Here is a 7,253-nt window from a genome sequence, read left to right as displayed (position 1 = left end):
CTAACACATTGGTGGCAACATTACCATTATTCTGCTAGACTATTACCATGGTCTCCGATGAGGAACTGGTGTAGAACATGTCACTATCCCCTCGTCCAGATGAGGAAACTGAGGCCCAGAGTAGAAAAATGATTTGTCCAATTCTCTCCTCCAACCAGGGGGCAGTCAGGAGAACAACCTCCGCAGGCCCTTCTGGCTCTGAGGGACTCAGACTGCAGCGCTTCCTTCCACCACTGTCTGAGCAGGCTCCCTACCCCACTGTCTTCTGCGCTGCATCCTGTGTCCCCATCCCCAAAGCCAGCTGTGCCCGGCTGAGCAAGGGATTGGATTTTTGACAGCAGAGGGGGCTGCTGAACCAAAAGAGGCTTTCTCCAAATAAGGAAGAGTAGGTTCCGCCTGCTGAGACACAGCAGCTTGAGTTCCTCATTCCACCAAGAGCTCTGCAAAGACTCTTAGGTCGCAGTGACACAACATTCTCCAAGGGTCTACAGTACAAAATATAACCCACCAGGAACATGTGCTCCGGTCCTGGCTCCATCACCCCGGGAAAGGCCCTCCATCGACCCCTAAAAAAGTCCTAGCCCAGGGCCTCTCAAACTTGGCTCTGCCTCAGAGTGTCTCGAGGTGCCTGTGAAACACACCATCTGGGGCCCCGTCCCAAACCTACTAAATCAGAACCTCTGGTGGCGTGGAAGCTGGAAATCTCTCATTTTACAATTTAAGGTCCCAGGGCTTTCCAATGCACAGACATGATCAGGGGCCACTAAACTGGATAAACTGGAAGGACCTTATTTTTCATGGCAACATTAAAAACTCAAAGTGTGTCAACTTCTCTGTCACTCCTATTAAACACCATGCTTTTATTTCTGGTTTGATAATTGACTGCCCAGAGAACTGCCTTAAATACGATTTGAAGGCAGCACCCTAGAGTAAAAATAGGACGTGAGCCACAGATGTGAGATGCATAAACATGTTTACATTTTCTAGTAGCCACTTAAAAGAAGTTAAAAGAAGCAGGTAAGATTAAATGGAAGCATATTTAATTTAACCTAGTAATGCAAAATATTATCATCTCAACTTGTAATCAATACCAAAAATTCGAGATATATTACTTTTATTTTTTCTGTGAGTGAGGTCTCCCTGCTAGCCACAAGTCAAATGCTCACTAGCCACATGTGAGCAGTGGTTGCCCATATGAAACAAAGCTGCTAAAGCCACATCAACAGGAGATAGCGCGATAATCAGCAGTGTCTACAACAGGACTGGAAGGGAGGCACACAGGTTATATACTTGTCATTCCTGGGCAATGGGCGCCCAGTGACCTAATTTCTAGTTCTCTGAAGATCAGACACAAGCACAGAAAAAACAGAGGTGTCTGGCCTAGGTTTCTTGGGGGAGAAAACAGGAAATCCACACTAGTTAGCGGTTAGAAGCCCTGCAACCAAGTGGAACAAACATTCACTTAAGTAAGAAAAAGATTTGTCCAGAAGTAGGTAGAATAGGTCAAGCACCAACACTTGAGAATATAGTTTGTATTTAGGCTATGCAAATAATCTTCTTCAACCAGGGCCAATATAACAGCCTAGTGAAGGACTATTGACTGGTTTATAAGATGCATTCACAGTGTGGCTGAACCTCCACTCTGCGAGACAGACAGCTGATACACAGCATAAAAAGAAGTGGGGAGGGCGCCCTGGGCGCGTGGCGCAGCTGGTTGGAGCGTTGTCCATTCACCAAAAGGTGGCAGGTTCGATCCAGGTCAGGACACACACCTAGCCAGCGGGTTTGGTCCCCACTCAGGACATGTACAGAGGCAAACAACTGACCCTTCTCTCTCACACTGATGTTTCTCTCTCTCTCTCCACCCCCTCCAATAAACATACCTTCAGATGAGGATTAAAAATAAAAAAAGAACTAGGGGAAGTGAAGACATTGAGAAGTACAGGTTGGCATTTACAGAATAGGCATGGGGCTGTAAAGTACAGCACAGGAAATACAGTCAATAATATCATAGTAACTATGTGCGGTGCCAGGTACTGGAACTATCAGGGGGCGGGGGAACACTGTGTAAAGTACATGGTCATTTAACCACTACGCTGTACACCCGAAACTAATGCAAAATAATATTGAGTGTAAACTGTAATTGAAAAATAAAATTTAGTTTAAAAAACTAAAAACAAAGAAGTGGGGGGTACCTAGGCCATGAAAATAATAATGTAAGCACTAACAACAATAGGCCATATTTAAAATGGATGGTTTTAAAAAGCATTTTTGCCATCCATTTTCATTTAGTCCTATGACACTTGGGACAGGTGGGCAGGATGCACGGGCCAGTGTTCACCTGAGGACTGAGGTTCTAAGGTGGTGTGGGTTTGCCTGAGCCTCAGAGCTGGGCAGCGAGCCCAAGTCTCTCCGCATGAAGCGCCCTGGTCCACCTGGGAATTCAACCTTGGCCTCATTATCAGCAGCTCCCCCAGCTACTTACCTGATGCAGCTATAAATATCGTTAATTCACTTTTCAAAAGGCTCTCCTCTTCTAATAGATTAAGTTCCAGGCGCTTCCTAACCACCCCTCCCCCGTGCTGCACCTGCACCTCCCCTGCTGTCTCTAATCAGACGTCTCCCTGGAAGGTGTGAATGCCTTTGCCTGAGGCAAGGACGCCTTTTCTACCGCGCCACGTGCAGCCCCAGCCGGCTTGCAACAGGAGGCCCGCTTTCCCTGTTCTCCGAGTCCAGGCGGCAATCTGCAAAGTCACCCAGGGACGCGTGGAAGGGTTTCAAGCAGGAAAGTGATGTGAGGAGAGGAGGCAATGTGGACGGCAGGCAAACAGCTGAGGGAAAGAGGGAGAACTGGAAAGGAAAAGAGGAAGAAGAGAAGAGTGATAACAACAGCAGGCAATGCTGGCTTTCCCCGTCATTCAGCTCCGAGCTCGTACCACTTGCTCAGGAAGGCCTTTCCTGTCCTACAGTAGCCACCCCCTCACGCTCCGTCAGTTCACCGTCCCATCATTTCTGTGCAGCAGCTGTCACTCTCAGATGGGTCTGTGGCACCAAACCTCCACACCCCGGGCTGACTGCAGGTCTGTGAAAGCACAAACCCTGTGCGCTTTACCCGCTGTTCTCTGTGCAGACACCACAGCCACACCTGGCCCATTATAAACACTCATTAAATGTTAATATAATGAGGGAATGAGGGGCTGAGCGAAGTATTCCATCACTGTTTACAGGCTGTATCACCGAATCCTCACGTGAACCCCAGGAATGACATTTTACCACCTGCATTTTGCAGGTTCTCAGAGTGTCAATGTGAGGTGACAAGAGTTTGTAATCTGCATGCCATGAAGTCACTTTCGAGTTCCAAATCTCCAAACCCGACACAATTTTCTCCACAAAACCTTTTCTCATTCTTCCAGCCTTGCTTCAACATTTGAGAGTGTTGTTCCCTGCGTTCCTCCTAGAAAATCTCTTTTGGATTCCACTCATTGCAGCATTATTTACAATAGTCAAGATACAGAAGCGACCCAAATACCCACTGATAAAACAAACAGATAATGGTACACATGTACGATGGAATATTAGCCATCTATGAAAAAGAATGAACTCTTACCATTTGCACCAACATGGGTGCTCCTAGAGAGTATTAGACTGAGCAAGATAAGTCAGACACAGAAAGACAAATACCACATGATTTAACTTACGTGTGGAATCTAAAAAACATAATAAACAAACAAAATGGGAACAAACTTATAGAGAGAACAAATTGATGGTTGCCACATGGGACGGAGGTTGTGAGGTTCGGTGAAAAAGATGAAGGGATTAAAAAAGTACAAACTGCCAGTTACAAAAATAGTCACTCAAATGTAAAGCACAGCATAGGGAACACGGCCAGTAATATTGTAGTAACTGTTTATGCTGCCGCTGAGTACTGGGCTTATGAGGGGGCCACTTTAATTATATAAATGTCTAATCACTCTGCTATATACCTGAAACTAATATATTATTGAGTGTCAACTGTAATGAAAATTTAAACATTTTTTCATTATATTTGACTGAAAGAGTACAGATAATATACATTTTCCTTTGTCCTATATGTATTTCCAAAATTGTGATATTATTACTTTGAAATGTCTTTATTTTTTCTCAAATATACCTTTATATCTGCTCGTTAGAACAAAGTTAAATAATAAAGAAATTTAAAAGGCAAACATCTACTCATTACCATCATCACCACCGTCAAATCCCAACCCCAACTAACCACCATCCGTTAACTCTCTGGTGCGGGGCCTTTGGGCTTCTTCCCGTGGATTAACTAGCATGAACCGTGCGTGTGTCCATACACACACACACACCGGGTTGTTTCGTTGTACCACTTCTGTGGAAAACCACAGGTCTGTAGTGTGAGAGATGACTGAACTAGCACCAACCCTGGACACGCCTGATGCCGCTGCGCTGCACCAGGTACCAGGTGGGGCTGTGACCCCACGCAGGCGCCTCTGCCAGTTGGCCCAGCGCTTCCCTTGATCCCACCCCCCCCCCCCCTTAAATACAAGGTTTCCGCCTTGTGCGCCCAAACCAATAATTCATCTGGCTGACTCTGCAGTGAGTGTCCTCGGGTGCAAATGCACAGTGTATATCTTTGCACCAGTGTTTTTTAGATAAATTCTTAGAAGGGAAACTGCTAGGTCAAAGGGTATATTTATTGCAAGTGTTTCTAGATGAGGCCGAATTGTCCTCCAATCCAGCGCCAACTTATACCCTGTTCTATCTCGCTTCCTTATCAACACTGAGTATTATATTCCAATGTGTTGAAAGGAAATAGCATGCTGCTTCATTCTGCACATTTTGAGCATTTAAATAATTGAATCTTTCCTATTTTTATACATCTAATGGGTTTATAGTCTTCTTTGAGTTGCCTGTTTGTACGTTCTTCCTCTTTTTTCCACAGAATGGTCTGTCTTTTCTTGTTGATCTTAGGAGCTCTTTATCTTTTAGGGGTGTTTAAGTAAATATTTGCAAATATCTTCACTCAGCATAAACTTTGCCTTTTCCTTAAGTGTATAGTGTTCGGCTCTTGCTTTGTTTTGTTCGGTTAGAGTCACATCAGCTTATTTGACGACACAGCTCAGTGTGCACCGGTGGGCTCAGCAACAGTGTGACTCTGGCAGTGTAAGAATTTCCCACTCCTAGAAAAAACCCTGGGTGTGTTTCTGTAAGGTCAGGAGCAAAGCTGCTCTAAATGAAGTTAAGAATCATAGCTAGTCTTCTGCTCTGCACAACCCAATATACTTTTTTAAGTCCACACAATCCTGGTTCTGAATACACAAACTACCACTGAATGTCTGTCTAACCAGTATTCACACTGCCTCAGGACTCCCACTGGAATTCCTCAGTGCCTATCCGACCAGGGGCGCTAAACAGCAGACACACATGTCGTCACCACCACTGTCCCCTCTCACCCATGGCAGCTTCACAAATTGATCGCTCCCTTCCAGGGCCCAGGTGCGGCCTAAAAAGCTCTCTCCCTGCGGCATTCCTGGGAACTGCCACCCATCAATCAGAATTTGTGTCTGAGATAAATTGAACCCGTTTTGCCACCGTGGTTCAAGTCCAACCTTCCATTTTTAAAGAAAGAAAGGCAGGCCCCTGGTGGGAGTATAACTTACAGGAGGACATGCAGCCAGACTGTCACAAACCCAGGGCTCGGAACTGGGCTCCTGTGAGCCAGCCTGAGGCTCCTCCCTCGGCACCGCCGCATCCTGCCTCTCTCACCCCAGCCACCAGAGAAAGCCCTCCAAGGAGCACTGGGTGAAGCCCCTTTCACAGAGTGAATTCTACAGATACCGTTTGATCGCAGCATCTGTGTCAACAATACCCAGATAAGCTCAGAGCTGGGTTACGAAGGGGACCAGCTGGGCAGTTGACAATCTATAAGGGGCACTGAAACACAAAGACAAAAAGTAGGGCAGTGGGGAGCTTGCCTCAGCAAGAGCCCCTGTGGAATGGGATGGCACATCGAGTAAGTCCTGCGGTGGGAGTAGGAAGCAAGGGCGTGGCCAGGCTCAGTAAGGACAGAGGGTCTCTAAGCCTGTGGTCTGATTAACCCTTGTTTGGCAGGGGTGGGGCGGGCGGGGGTGGGGGTGGTTGTTGGCAGCAATAACAAATCCTCCCTGACAGTAAAGAAAAGACAAGGCTAACAACGAAAGGTAGCCTCCTAACCCAGCTCATGCTCCTCCAAACTAACACTGAACAAATATCTAAGGACCTGCAATTTAAAGGATCACGGTATTGCCCGGGCTGGTGTGGCTCAGTGGATTGAGCGCTGGCTCGCAAACCAAAGGGTTGCAGGTTCCATTCCCAGTCAGGGCACATTGCTGGGTTGCAGGCCAGATCCCCAGTGAAAGGTGTGCAAGAGGCAACCACACATTGATGTTTCTCTTCCTCTCCTTCTCCCTCCCTTCCCCTCTCTCTAAAAATAAATGAATAAATAACATCTTTATTAAAAATAAAAAATAACAATAAATAAAGGATCACAGTCTGACAGTCTGCTTTGAGCACCACGTCACTGCGGGCCTTCCCTGACTCCTCCCTGCCCACGTTGCCTGTGTCTCCTCTGGCTGATTATCATCGGCATCTTGATGAGGCCCTCAGAATGTGCTGGCCATTACCAGCAAGTACGTCTCTGCAGAAGGACAGCCTGTTTCTTCTCCACCAAGCACAGACTGTGCCTTCTCCTTATTCCTGTGCCATGAAGCACCCAGTTGACAATGTCCTTGCTCAAAAAAATATCCGTTCATTAAAGGGCAAAAAAGAAAAACTCACGTTAATTTCCGGGCTTGACTTTCAAAGGGTTTGTGGAGATCCTGGAAGCACGCAAAGTTTCTCTTCCTCAGAGGCCTATCCGAGCAGGCCCTATACCACCCACCTAAGGGTTCTGCTTGGAGAGGCGTGATTTTGTGTTGCCTGCACTGTTTTTATTTTTTGGCTGACCTCCATTTTATCAGAGTAGCCATTTGTTTCTATTTGATCTCACGGCCTAAGGCTAGTTGTGGGGCCTAAGGCTAGTGGTGGGGCCCACAATGTAATTCATTGTGTCCTCTGGCCTGAAGGCTGGAATTAGGGAAAGGAGGTGGGGAAGAAACAAAAGTGGGCCAGGACTAAGAGAAGGTGGTTGAGGTGGTTGATAATGTGAGCTCACTGATAAAAGCAAATCTTTTGTGGAAGGGTGGTTCTTAACTCTGAGGAGAGTATGTCCC

The sequence above is a fragment of the Sturnira hondurensis genome, unplaced genomic scaffold (assembly GCF_014824575.4).
Source record: "Sturnira hondurensis isolate 20B ecotype Veracruz unplaced genomic scaffold, ASM1482457v3 Scaffold0000022, whole genome shotgun sequence".
In the NCBI taxonomy this organism is placed as follows: Eukaryota; Metazoa; Chordata; class Mammalia; order Chiroptera; family Phyllostomidae; genus Sturnira; species Sturnira hondurensis.
Note: the sequence above shows the minus strand (reverse complement) of the source record.